The sequence below is a fragment of the Mobula hypostoma genome, chromosome 5 (assembly GCF_963921235.1).
Source record: "Mobula hypostoma chromosome 5, sMobHyp1.1, whole genome shotgun sequence".
In the NCBI taxonomy this organism is placed as follows: domain Eukaryota; kingdom Metazoa; phylum Chordata; class Chondrichthyes; order Myliobatiformes; family Myliobatidae; genus Mobula; species Mobula hypostoma.
This window is the reverse complement of record NC_086101.1, coordinates 136983377-136997949: the sequence shown is the minus strand read 5'-3', so window position 1 is coordinate 136997949 and position 14573 is coordinate 136983377. Positions and strand designations below refer to the sequence as shown.

The 14573-nt window shown below is 45.2% G+C and overlaps 1 pseudogene; it reads right to left on the bottom strand.

Moving 5' to 3' along the window:
- Positions 1 to 13221, bottom strand: part of LOC134347342 (uncharacterized) — a 39141-nt pseudogene extending 25920 nt beyond the window's left edge.
- Between the last annotated feature and the right edge of the window lie 1352 nt (positions 13222 to 14573).

Below are 14573 nucleotides of genomic sequence, written 5' to 3'. Positions count from 1 at the left end.
GAAAACATTGAATCCAATCCTCAGCCTTGATACAAGAAAGGAGTTTTACCAAAGCCTTTCCTCTGGGATGGGTGGCTGGTTCATCTGCAACTTATTGGTATGTTTTTCAAGTTTCTAAGAAGCATACTTGTGTTTTGGAAATCCTTTGTAGAAATATAATCTCTGATAGAATTTACTCAAAATAAAATAAGACATAGGAGCAGATTTAGGCCATTTGGCCCATGGGGTCTGCCCTGCCATCCCATCATGGCTGATTTATTATCCCTCTCAACCCCATTCTCCTGCCTTCTCCCTGTAACCTTTGACACCTTGACTAATCAAGAACCTATCAACCTCTGCTTTAAATATACCCAATGATTTGGCCTCCACAGCCATCCGTGGCAATGAAATCCTCAGATTCACTACCCTCTGGATAAAGAAATTCTTCCTCATGTGCTCCACTTAAATCAAATAACTGAGATTAACCTGTCTTGTCAAGATTGAAGACTGCTTAATGTAATTTCCAGTACACAAGTGTAAAGGAGAATGATATGATTGTTACTCTGGATCCAATGCAGCACAAAAAACAAATAAGATAAAGAACATAATCATAAAAACACAATAAGTATAAGTCTATAAGATAGATGATATACATAGATAAATTATATGTCCATAAAATGTGCTAGGCACAGGAATGTCTGTACATAATGTGACTCTGACAGGAAATGATAAAGTAGTGGTGGTGGGGTGTGTGTGGGTGGTGGATTGGTGTGTGGGTGGTGCGGGTTGGTGGGTGGAGAGGTGGGGTGGGTGGATGGAGGGAGGGGTGGGTTGGTGGGCGGAGGGGTGGGGTGTGTGGAGGAGTGGGTTAGTGGGTGGAGAGGTGGGGTGGGTGGATGGAGGGAGGGGCAGGTTGGTGGGCGGAGGGGTGGGGTGTGTGGCGGGGTGGGTTAGTGGGTGGAGAGGCGGGTTACTGAGTGGAGGGGTGGGTTGGTGGGCGGAGGGGTGGGGTGTGTGGAGGAGTGGGTTAGTGGGTGGAGAGGTGGGGTGGGTGGATGGAGGGAGGGGTGGGTTGGTGGGCGGAGGGGTGGGGTGTGTGGCGGGGTGGGTTAGTGGGTGGAGGTGTTGACCAGCCTAACTGCTTTGGGGAGGCTGGTGGTCCTGGCATAGATGATATGTAGCCTCTTTTCTAATGGGAGTGGGACAAACAGTCCATGAGCGAAGTGGGTGGGATCTTTCATGATGTTACTAGCCCTTCTCCAGCACCTTTCTGTATATATGTCCTTGATGGTGCACAGGCTGATGCCTGTGGTGTACTGGACAGTTTTGACTACCCATAATAAAGCCTTTCTCTCTGCCAATGTGCAGTTTTTGTATTTCTGCATTACCATCCAATAATGCAGCATGTTAGGATGCCCTCTACTGGACATCAGTAGAATGACTTAAGTATGAATATGCACAGTCCTGCTCTCTTCAGAAAGTAGAGGTGTTGGTGAGATTTCCTGATTGTGTAGAATGTTGTTCTGGGACCATGAGAGGTTGAGCAAGATGTGGAGTTTGTCACTGCTCACAGTTTCCACCACTGTGCCACTGATGTAAAGGGGGGCGTGAGTTAGCTGAAAGTATTGCCTCCTTGGTTGGGAGGACAGAACGCACTATTTAGAATTGTGATTAATCAGATTCCATCATATTCTAGATATTAGTCACTCTATGTAAAATCTTGCCCCTCAGATCCCTTTGAAACTCCTTTCTCTCACCTTAAACCCACGCCCTTTGGTTTTGATCATCCAGCCATGAGAAAAAGATTCTGACTGTCCAGCCAGTCTTTAATTTTATATTTCTCTATCAGATCACCCCTCAGCTTTCCTTACTCCAGGGAAAACAAAGCCAGCATGTATAGCCTGTCGCTATAACTAAAATCCTTCAATCCAGGCAACACCCTGGCGAATCCTCTCTGCACTCTCTCCTGCACAGTTCAGTGTGGTGGCCAGAACTGTGCATGACACTTCTGAGTTTTAACCTGTGTTTTGTGAAATTGCAAGGTAATGCCCTGACCTATGAAGGGAAGTGTGCCAAATGTCTGTTTCACCACCCTATCGACCTGTGTTGCCTCTTTCAGGGAGCCGTGGACTAGGTTTTAAAGCTCCATTTGTTAGAACATAGAACAGTACCACACAGGAACAGGCCATTCGGCCCACAGTACTGTGCTGAGCCAGCTAAAAAACAAATCAAAAACACCTAGACACTAATCCCTCCTACCTACACCATGTCCACATCCCTCCATCTTCCTTACATCCATGTGACTATTCCAAACATCTCTTCAAAGCCTCCAATCTATTTGCCTCTACCACCATATCAAGCAGCACATTTCAGCCATCCACCACTCTCTGTGTAAAAATCTTACCCCTTACACCTTCAATGCATGATCTCTGGTAGTAGACATTTCAACTCTGGGGAAAAAGATACTCTCTGTCCACTCTATTTACACCTCTCATAATCTTGTTAATCTCTATCAGATCCCCCCTCAGCCTCCAGCGCTCCGGGGAAAAACAACACAAGTTTATCCAGTCTCTTGTCCTCTAAGCCAGGCAACATCCCAGTAAAACTTTTCTGCACCCTCTCCAAAGCCTCAAATCCTTCCAATAGTGAGGCAACCAGCACTGTATGCAATACTCCAGATGTGGCCTAACCAGAGTTTTATGAAGTTCCAATATAACCTCTTGACTTTTGAACCCAGTGCCTCGACTAATAAAAGCAAGTATTCAGTAAGCCTTCTTAACCACCTTATTGACCTGTTTAGCCACCTTCAAGGAGCCATGAACTTGGATCCCAAGATTCCTCTGCTCAGCCACACTGTTATAGATTTTGCCCTTTAACAGTGTACTGTCTCCTAACATTCACCCTACCAAGGTGCAACATCTCACGTTTATCTGGATTAAACTCCATCTGCCATTTCTCTGCTCATATCTGTAATTGATCTATATCGCAATGTATTCTTTGCCAGTCTTCCACACTATCCACAACTCCACTAATCTTAGTATCATTCACAGTCTTACTTACCCACAAACAGCAGAGGTCCCAGAACAGATCCCTGCAGAACTCCGCTAATTACAGACCTCCGGCTCGAACAAGACCCTTCAACTGCTCCCCTCTGTCCTCTATACACAAGCCAGTTCGCCGCAGACCCCATGCATCTTAATCTTCTGGATTAGCCTCCCATGAGGGACTTTGTCAAACAAAGGAAAATCCTGAAAACTATAGCCATACTAAAATCACCCACTGCCCTACCCCATCAATCTCTCTCATCACTTTGTCAAAAAACTCAATCAAGTTACTAAGGTACGATCTGTCATGCACAAAGTCATGCTGGCTCTTCTTAATTAGGCCATGGGTTTCCCAAATGCCCATACATCCTATCCCCAAGAATCTTCTCCAGCAATTTCCCTACAACTGGTATGAGACTCACTCGTCAATCGTTTCCAGGATTTCCCCTTCTTCCCTTCTTAAATAGAGGTACATTAGCAACTCGCCAGTCCGCCGAGACCTTGCCTGCAACAAGAGAGGACACAAAGATACTGGTGAAGGGGCCAGTAATTTCATCTGTTCATGAATAATCTTTAGTGTCCTACCATTTACTGTATATAGTAAACTCTTGTTTGTCTTCCGGAATGCATTGCTTTACATGGAATTAAATTCCAGAGTTAATGTTCCAAATCGAACTGGGAAGGGGAGAAGTACAAATTATATTTTAGTCTTTTTCTCTCTTTTCCAGTTTGACCTGAAACATTACCTCTCTTTCTCTTTTCACACACTCTACCAGACCTGCTGTATGTTTCCAGCATTTTTGTTTACTTAAGTCATTGGCATAAATTACCCATCAGAAACGGCTGCTGCTAATTGGCTGTCTCAAATGTAAACATCCCAGTCTGCACCTTCACTGAGGATGTTGTTTCCACAGCAATGCATAATCACTGGAGCAGTTTGCTCCATGTGTCTACAGTACCCACAAAACCCTTTGCTGTGATATGTCTCCATCTTATGGTGGATTAGTCTCCATACATATTTCCAGAACTCTTTGCACTTTCTCTGTAATGGTAACATTATGTTCTGCATTTTGTTACTGATTTCCTCTTGTGCTACCACAGTGTACTGATGTGATGAAATGATCTGTATGAATGGCATGCAAAATATTTTCAGTTTACCTCAGTTATGTGTGACAATGATAAATTTATTACAAATTTCTCCCTCCCTCTCCTTCCTTCCCTCCTTTCTCTCTCTACTTCTCCTTCCTGCTCTCTCTCTCCCCCTTTTATTTCCTTCTCTCTTCCCCAATCTTCTCCCTCTCCTCACTTCTCTCTCTCTCATCCTGTTCTCTCCTGCTGCTATCTCTCTCGTGGATACGCATTGGATTGGATCCCTGGGCACTAACAAACAAAATCAGGGCTCTTTCCCCAGTTTTCTGACCAGTAGTTGTTACTGGCTGATATATTTGCGATTTTAAATTATGACCACACAGAAAAAGGTTTCTTTGGTTGAAAAAATGCTTTATTAGTGGATTATAGTCATAGTCATAGTCATACTTTATTGATCCCGGGGGAAATTGGTTTTCGTTACAGTTGCACTATAAGTAATAAATAATAATAGAACCATAAATAGTTTAATAGTAATATGTAAATTATGCCAGTAAATTATGAAATAAGTCCAGGACCGGCCTATTGGCTCAGGGTGTCTGACCCTCCAAGGGAGGAGTTGTAAAGTTTGATGGCCACAGGCAGGAATGACTTCCTATGACGCTCAGTGCTGCATCTCGGTGGAATGAGTCTCTGGCTGAATGTACTCCTGTGCCCACCCAGTACATTATGTAGTGGATGGGAGACATTGTCCAAGATGGCATGCAACTTAGACAGCATCCTCTTTTCAGACACCACTGTGAGAGAGTCCATTGCCATCCCCACAACATCACGGGCCTTACGAATGAGTTTGTTGATTCTGTTGGTGTCTGCTACCTTCAGCCTGCTGCCCCAGCACACAACAGCAAACATGATAGCACTGGCCACCACAGACTCGTAGAACATCCTCAGCGTCGTCTGGCAGATGTTAAAGGACCTCAGTCTCCTCAGGAAATAGAGACAGCTCTGATCCTTCTTGTAGACAGCCTCAGTGTTCTTTGACCAGTCCAGTTTATTGTCAATTCATATCCCCGGGTATTTGTAATCCTCCACCATGTCCACACTGACCCCCTGGATGGAAACAGGGGTCACCGGTACCTTAGCTCTCCTCAGGTCTACCACCAGCTCCTTAGTCTTTTTCACATTAAGCTGCAGATAATTCTGCTCACACCATGTGACAAAGTTTCCTACCGTAGCCCTGTACTCAGCCTCATCTCCCTTGCCGATGCATCCAACTATGGCAGAGTCATCTGAAAACTTCTGAAGATGACAAGACTCTGTGCAGTAGTTGAAGTCCGAGGTGTAAATGGTGAAGAGAAAGGGAGACAAGACAGTCCCCTGTGGAGCTCCAGTGCTGCTGATCACTCTGTCGGACACACAGTGTTGCAAGCACACGTACTGTGGTCTGCCAGTCAGGTAATCAAGAATCCATGACACCAGGAAAGCATCCACCTGCATCGCTGTTAGCTTCTCCCCCAGCAGAGCAGGGCGGATGGTGTTGAACGCACTGGAGAAGTCAAAAAACAAGACCCTCACAGTGCTCGCTGGCTTGTCCAGGTGGGCGTAGACAGATCCTCACTACTGATCACTAACATACCTACGTTCAATTACTTGGACATTACTCTGCACTGAAGCCTCTTTTGGTGCCATATAAGTTCTGAAATAGACATCAAGAATAGAGTCAACACTGAACTGTTGGAAATTAACTCAACTTAAAGCAAACCATGCAGGCAGCAGACCTCTATTCTCCAGTCTATTCTCCCAATACTTTAATCCAACAATATCAACACATAACAGGAGCAGGGTGAAGGACATTCAGTCTCTTGAGACTGTCCTATAATTTAGTGACCTCATTAACTTCATTGCGTCCATTTGTCTTGGCTCCATACCCCTCTATTACCTCTCTAATATTGTGAGCTCAAGTAAAGCTAGAAACCCATTATGTTTCTTTGTCTGCTAAGAGTAAGGTCATAGGATGCACCCAATTAACCTGACTACATCAATAGAAAGAGGAAAAGTGAGCCAAAATGCTAATAGGCAGAAACAGCCAATTCGATGCAGAGAGATAAGGCAAGTTACCTAAAACCAGAGGTTTTCATGTTGAGCACGGAAGGCAGCAGCATGCTTAGATGGAAAATGAAGTGCTGTTCCACACGGTTGTCTTGACTCATGTCGTAACAGTTTAGGAAGCCACAGACAGACCAGATTGGGAGGGCGATCGTGAACTACCAGGAAACAGGAAGCTCAGGGATCACTGCAGCGGACTAAATACAGGTGTTCCACACAGTGTTCAACCAATCTATGCTTGGCTTAGCCAATATAGATGAGTGTACATTGCGAGCATTTGATGCAGCATGCTGGGGTGGAAAGAGACCAAGTAAAAAATGCTGCCTCGCCTGGAAATACTGTTTGGGTCTCTGGATGGTGGGAAGAGAACAAATAAAAGGACAAATGTTTCATTGCCTATGTTACACGAGGTCTTCTCGGGTGATTATGCTCTCCTTTAAGGGCAATTTATCCTTCCTCAGATTAATATACTCTCCACCCCAGAGCAATCGCTCCTTCCTCAGACAAACATACTCTCCTTCCAAGGCCAATCTATCTTTCTTCAGGTGCAGGTTCCAAAGCTGCTTGGTGATCAGTTTCTACTATTGATACTTGGATGGGCTTTGTGAGTTTGAATCCCACCATGAGTCCTAAAAACCGACATACATACAAAGAATTGGATTAAACAAAAAATCTGGTATCAGCCACGATGGCATGAAATTACTGCATTTTCATAAAAGCCCAGTGTTCTGCAGGTCAAGATATCCGCTTCCCTGCCTGGTCAGATCCACATGCAGCTCCAGATTCGAACCGACCCATTACCACTCTGAGATGGCCCAAGAAGCTGTTCTGTCTAAGATACAATTACTTGTGGATGTCCATAAGCCATGAAGGAATAAACAGAAATACAGAATCATAGTGTAGGACAGCAGATACAAAACTTCACTTTCTATTCCAGCCATAGAGTTTACCAATTCTGAATAGACTTCTAAACAATCTATTTTTACTTATCTATTCCATTTTAGTAACTGAATACATACCCTGTGAATAGTTCCTTAAGGTTGTCATAACTGGGGGTGGTAATGGGGACAAGCTCCCACTACCTGTTACACGTTCCCGATGGTGTGTGCCTCTAATTGCCTCTGACAACCAAGTCCAGCTCCTGGCCTTCATGTGTGGCTTAGCTGCTGAGCCCGGTGGAACTGTTTCTACTGACAGGGAGAAGGGGGTAAGTTGGGTTATTGGCACCTTAAAACCAGTTGCTTCGGGCAGATGGAGCTCGTCATCTGTGATTGGCAGCTCATCAAGGTGAAGGAAAACTCTGATCTCAAACCTCCGCTGCCTTGCAGCTAAACCCACTCATGGGGAAGGCTTTGGGAGTAAACCCCGAGTGAAAAATCCAGAGCTGGAGTCCCTAAAGCAGTCCTAAATTGAGTTCAATGCTGACCGGCAACTCCTGCAAAGCTGCTGGTGCCAAAGTGTATCAGTTTCTGCTGTTCCTTTGGGTTCATCAGATGTGTGGAGAGAAGGAGCTTGCTACATGGGCAACAGCTTGCTCTCCATATCGTCTGCCCAGATTGCGTATCTAGACAACTAGGATGCAATATCCATGGTCATTTCTGACCAACAGAGGCCCTTGACTCCTTGACCCTGTGAATTCACCACAGCCTCCACCGTCCTGGTTTTTCACCAGTTAAATGATACGTGGATTTACCTTTGCTTGAACCAGAATCGATGACCTCACATTTGTCAGCAATGAAATTCATCTAGCAGGGATTTGCACACTCACTTTGTCAATGTCTCTATTATTACATTCCCTTGTCTGCACTATATATTCTACCACCATTCCTTGTGTCATCAGCTGAAGTGGTTATATGATTCTCTATCAAAGCCATTCATCAATGTAGTGAATAGCGGAGGCCCCAGAAGGGATGCTTGTGGGGTTCTGCTAGTTACTTCCTTCTAAATGGAATGCAAACTGGTTAACCTTTCACCACACCACACCAGATCTTACCTTCAATTAAATAAGCTTAACTTTGCTATTAGTTGCTTGAGTACAATTTTATGAAATGGAAGTCTCTGGAACTTTATCTTGGACGTTTATGGATTCTTTGCCTCTGAACATTCCCTGTCCACTTCTTTAGTCACTTCATCAAAAATTTAGCCTAGACATGACCTTCCCTTTACAAATCCAGGTTGCTCTCATCTATCTGGAAACTCTCAGTTACTCTGCCTTTATTAATGGACTCCGCTAACCTTCCACATGGATAATAGAACAGGAATTTCTTGATTTTTCTCTCTCACACGTTTCTTCAGTAATTGTCAAATTTGCAAATTTCCCAAACTAAAGGGGGCAATCCTTGAACTAAGATTATTGGTAAAGAGTCCACAATTACTTCCTTAATAACTTTGGATGAAAAATTATCAGGCTCTGGTAATATCTTATTATTCCGTCACTTGTGTATGTTTTTTTAAAATCAAGCTTTGGTTTATGTAATATGATGGCAATAAGACACTAGGTGGCACTGTGACTACACTCACACATGAAGCATGTGCATAGTTGGTCATTATAGTGAGGTAATCTTTTGTGAGCACATTGGACTATGGAATGAGTCTGAAGATTTTGTTTTTTTACCAATAATAAAATGGGAGAATTCTGGAAAGATTCAGCAGATCAGGCAGCACCTGTAGGAAGAAAAGCAGTTAACTCTCTGTTCAAAGAGCCTAATCAGATCTAAGAAGGTGAGGCGACCACTGAGGGGAGGGGTGGACAGAAGAAAGGAAATATCAAACCTCAACGTACAATTATTATCAAAGTATGCATACGTTATATCTCCATACAGGCAGCCACAAAACAAAGAAATCCATAAGAACTTATATGTAAAAAAAAAGACCATCAAACACCCAATGTGCAGAACCAGAGAAAAAAAAGCAAATTGAGTAAACAAGAAAAATAAGCAAATAGCACTTAGACCAAAAGTGAGTCCGCAGACAGGAAGCCTGGAGCAGGCCATAGCCTCAGCCTCAGGCCTGCGCAGAGGTGAGTAAATGTCTGGGAGCACACAGGCACTAAGCCCATAGCAGTCGGAGCAGGCCATAGCCTCAGGCTCCGTTCAGCACAGAGCTGAGTAAACATCATGGAGCATCAAGCAAAACTGGCCCAACCCTTGCCCCTGGTCCTGATACCCTTCCGTTTCAATCCATCTGGCCTGGCGTTTTAATAGTCTAAACGTCGGGTTGTAGCTCTCACGAGGACCCAGGACGTCACATTGATATGGCCTTGGCATGGACTCTGCCACAATTCGGCCTATACCTGACCTTTCCAAATTGGCCAGGTATTTAGATCAATCAAACCTTGCTCTCGGTTTAGGTGGACAGGCTTCGAATCTGCCTCTCCTTATCAACTTTGCTCCGTTCCACTCGCCCCAAATTTGCTTCAACTATGTGCCGACCTCACCTTGACTTCACCTTGCACCAGCACACTTCGGTCCTCGACTCAGCCTTGCCTTCACTCACCTCACCGTTGTTTTTGGTGATGGGCCGAGTCTGATTGTCAATAAGAGTTGTCAGTGAGTGAGAAAAACAAAGGAAGTGGGAGAGCTGTGTCAAAGCTATTGCTGAGACCAGGGACAAAAAGGAGAATGCTGAAAATGTCCAGCACACCAGAAAGTATCCCAGCACTTGCCCGGCCAACCACAGAGGGTGCAACATCTGTTCTTTATCCTTGTCCCTTCGCAATGTCCAGGGAGTTCGCAATGTTCACTGGCAGTTCTTCTAATCTAGTGTACTGCATTTAGTGTCCACAATGTGGTCTCCGTCGTACCGGAGCAAACAAACCCGATTGGGAGACCACTTGGCAGGGCACCCACACTTAGACTGCAGCAGTAAGCCCGAGCTTCCAACTACCAATCACCTCTCCCACTCTGACTTCTCCATATGTGACAGCCTGCCCTGTTGCCATGCAGGCTTGAAGAACAGTATTCGTATTTTGTCTGAGTTTGTTGCAAACTTTGTATTCACCAATTTCAGGCAGCTTGCTTTTTCAGTTATTCATATTATTATTAACTCAGTTTCATTCTCTGCAGGCGCTATCTGGTCTGCTAGACATTTTCAGTCATTTCCTATGGGTTTTACATCTCAGCAATAAATAAGCTGCTGTTATTGCTCTCCCACTCTATTTGTCTGTCTATCTCTCTATTTATCTATTTATCTCTCTCTACTCTCTCTCTCCCCCTCTCCCTCTCCCTCTGTATCTCTCTCTCTCAATGTTTTTATTAACCTATCAACTAAACACAACTGTCAAAGGCATATTACCACAACAACCCCGGCATCATCCTATCAGAGATATTTCCTTTGTCCTATCCAAACCTTCCCAAATATCACTGCAACTTAATACTTACTTTCCCAATACTGAGAAGAGATCCCTGACCTGAAACAATAACTATTCTCTTTCCACAATGCTGCCTAACTTCTGAGAATTTCTAAAACTTCTGGTTCTCTTTCCCCATTCCCCAATCTCTCACCCCTTCTCTTTTCCTCGTCTGCCCATCACCACCTTTTGGTTCCCATTCTCCTTGCCTTACTTCCATGGTCCTTTTCCCTTTGTATTTACCTTCACCCCTCTCTATAGAACATAGAACATAGAATAGTACAGCACAGCACAGTACAGACCCTTCGGCCCACAATGTTGTGCCGACCCTTAAACCCTGCCTCCCATATAAACCCCACCTTAAATTCCTCCATGTACCTGTATAGTAGTCTCTTAAATTTCGCGATTGTATCTGCCTCCACCACTGACTCAGGCAGTGCATTCCACGCACCAACCACTCTCTGAGTAAAAAACCTTCCTCTAATATCCCCCTTGAACTTCCCACCCCTTACCTTAAAGCCATGTCCTCTTGTATTGAGTAGTGGTGCCCTGGGGAAGAGGCGCTGGCTATCCACTCTATCTATTCTTCTTATTATCTTGTATACCTCTATCATGTCTCCTCTCATCCTCCTTCTCTCCAAAAAGTAAAGCCCTAGCTCCCTTAATCTCTGATCATAATGCATACTCTCTAAACCAGGCAGCATCCTGGCAAATCTCCTCCGTATCCTTTCCAATGCTTCCACATCCTTCCTATAGTGAGGCGACCAGAACTGGACACAGTACTCCAAGTGTGGCCTAACCAGAGTTTTAGAGAGCTGCATCATTACCTCGCGACTCTTAGACTCTATCCCTCGATTTATGAAAGCTAACAGCCCATAAGCTTTCTTAACTACCCTCTCCACCTGTGAGGCAACTTTCAGGGATCTGTGGACATGTACCCCCAGATCCCTCTGCTCCTCCACACTACCAAGTATCCTGCCATTTACTTTGTACTCTGCCTTAGAGTTTGTCCTTCCAAAGTGTACCACCTCACACCTACACCCAGCAAAGGTCTCAATCCTTACTTTGAAATATTTCCACATTTTTGTTTTCATCCATGATGTCTCAGTAGGGTTTAATTTTCTCAAGGGCTAATGTATTTTCCTCTTTCATTCAGCTGCTGATCAGACAGCTCTGAAAGCATTATGTCTCCTGGACAATCTTAGTTCTCATTCTTTGACAGGCATTGCCTGTGTGATGAGAGGCCTAGCTGAGGATGGTAAGGACCCAAGTGCTGGAGAGTCGGTGACTAGAATTGAGTCACAATGTGAGACTGAGGCGAGGACAGGGTTCTAAACTAGATGCTAGATGAGAATCCAAAGCTGAACTGACAATTGAGCACGGAACCTCAGTTCAGGTGCTCTTTAAATATTAAAATCCTGGTGCCAAAGCATGGCCGCCAATTAGCGGAGCGGGCCTGAATCTTTAAAGGGACTGTGCCAGCTATCCGTATTCCGGAGAGTCAAAGCGTCTAAACCCCGGAAGCTGGCGTGGTCAGGGGCGTATTGTAACAGAATCCCACCTCATGGCTGACTCCTGACAGTCCTGGCTGCTCAGAGTGCTGATGTTGGTAGTCCTGGTTGAGAGCTGGATCCAAGATAAGCACCATTTCTCAGCTCCAATTCCTTCCCAGCCAATGAGGCACTGCTGAACACCTCGAACAGTTGATGAATCCAGAATTCACTTATGGTAAACACTTCTTCTCCATCAACAAATCTGGCTGGCAGTGGGTTTGATGGTGGTGGGGCCAAAAGACTAGTACTCAAAAGTTTCAATTTACATATATACAAAGTGGGATTGATCTTAAAGATCTTGGGGAGATGCAGGGTGTAAGCAACTGGGTTTTCTCTCTTGAAGTGTCCAATGAACCTAGGTGCCAGTTTCCTAGACTCCACCTGGACTAGACCACTAGACTTGCCCAGGCTGCAAACCTGGTTCCGGTCGTCTCTTGGGGTTGGCCTTCAATTCAGCCCTATGAGTAGAGGCCAACCAAAATCTCCTTCGTCCTAGTCCATTTCTCCCTGCAGCGTTGGACGAGATCTTCAGCCGAAGGACCCCTACCCGCGGCCTTCTGCTCAGGGAAGAGTGGCGGAGAATACTCAAATTGGCATTCAAATGGGCAGAGTGCTGTAATGTTTGGCGGGTGGCCTCTGCCCACATCAGATAGTCATTCCACTCGTCTGGTTTTTCTGAGTCCAGGCATCTCGGGGTTTGGTTCGTACTCTGGTTTACCCACTCCATCTGACTATTGCACTGCGCATGGAACCCAGAGGAAGGGCTCACTGTTGCCCCAATCAGCATACAGAAAACCGTCCAAAAATGTGATGTGAATTAAGGAAAGCAATCTGACACACTGTCCACTGGAAATCCATGGAACCTGAAGACTTTGATGAAGGACAATCTCAGCTGTCTCCACTGCTGATAGTAGTGTGTCTAAATCTATGAATTTGCAAACTTTTGAGAGTGTTTGACAGTTACCATGATGATAGTTTTCCCTCTGGAAGGCGGAAGACCTGTGACAAACTCCATGGAGATGTGCGTCCATGGACTGTCCGGGACACGTAGAGGAAGGGGGCCCTGCGGTTGGGTGCAGGGCTCCTCGTTCTGGCTGCAGGCCATGCATGCTTGCACATATTGTCAGACTTTCTCAGCCATTCCAGGCCACCAGTATCTCCTCTTAATGAACTTGAGGGTTCTGGCAACCACTGGGTGAGCGGTCATTCTAAATGTGTGTCCCCATTGAAGCACCTTAGACCTGACAGAACTTGGGATGAACAGACGACCTGGAGGACCATTCTTGGGACTCTTCCCTCGTGCCTTGGCCTGGCAAACAAGTGCAACAATTCCTCAATGAATGGGCGCTATCACCTCAGCTTGGGGCAAAATGGTGGTAAGCTGTTCCCCTCTTTTGGGTTTGTCAAACTGATGAAACAAGACATCCAATTTTTCATTCTTTGACCCTGGTCTATAGGTCAGAACAAAATTGAACCGGTTAAGGTAAAGAAACAACCTGGCTTGTCTGGAATTCAGTCTTTTGGCCTCCTGAATGTAAGCTAGGTTCTTGTGGCTTGAATAAGAGGGTTCTTGGCCCCCTTAGACTAGTGATGCCAACTTGACCATGAGCAGCTCTCTATTTCCGATGTCATAGTTCATCTCTGCCGGGGATAGCCACCTGGAGAAGAACGCACATGGGTGAAGTTTATTGTCCGAAATTACCTGTTGAGACAAAACTGCACCAGTCCAGCATTCGAGGCATTCACCTCCACGACGAAGAGAAGGTCCGGGTTAGGCGAGACCAAAATGGGAGCTGTCGTCAGCATCTGTTCTGCAAGAGGAATGTCCGCTTTGGTAGACCAAACAAAAGGGCCTGTGGGTTTCTTAGTTAGTTCTGTAAGTGGAGCCGCCACTGAGCTGAAGTTCCTGATAAACTTCCAGTAAAAGTTGGCATGTACCAGGAATCATTGGACTTGCTTCACGTTGGATGGTTGTGGCCAATCTCTGATGCCTGAGATTGCCATTCGAGGTGATAAACCCAAAAATGAAACTGTGGTTACGTGAAATTTGGATTTCTGCAGCTTGACATAATTAAGATATCTCTGATGTGAGTGACATGCTCCTCCGTGGACTTTGAGAAAATTCAGATGTTATGCAAGTAGACGAAGGCATACTTAAGGAGAGCATCTCAGAGCACGTCATTTATGAAGGCCTGGAAATCAGCTGGTACAACAGCAAGGGTGAAGGACATGACCAGGTACTCATAGTCCTCTGTTGGTGTGTTCACCCTCCTTTATGTGGACCAGAGTGAACGCACTCTGCCAGTCTAGCTTCATGAATACTCTTGCCCCTTGGAGAAGGCAGTGTTCGTGAGTGGAAGGGGGTAATGATTCCTGGCCATTATGCAATTCAGCCCTTTATAATCAATGCATGGTGCAGGCTTCCATCCTTTTTCTGAATGAAGAAGAAGCCTGCAC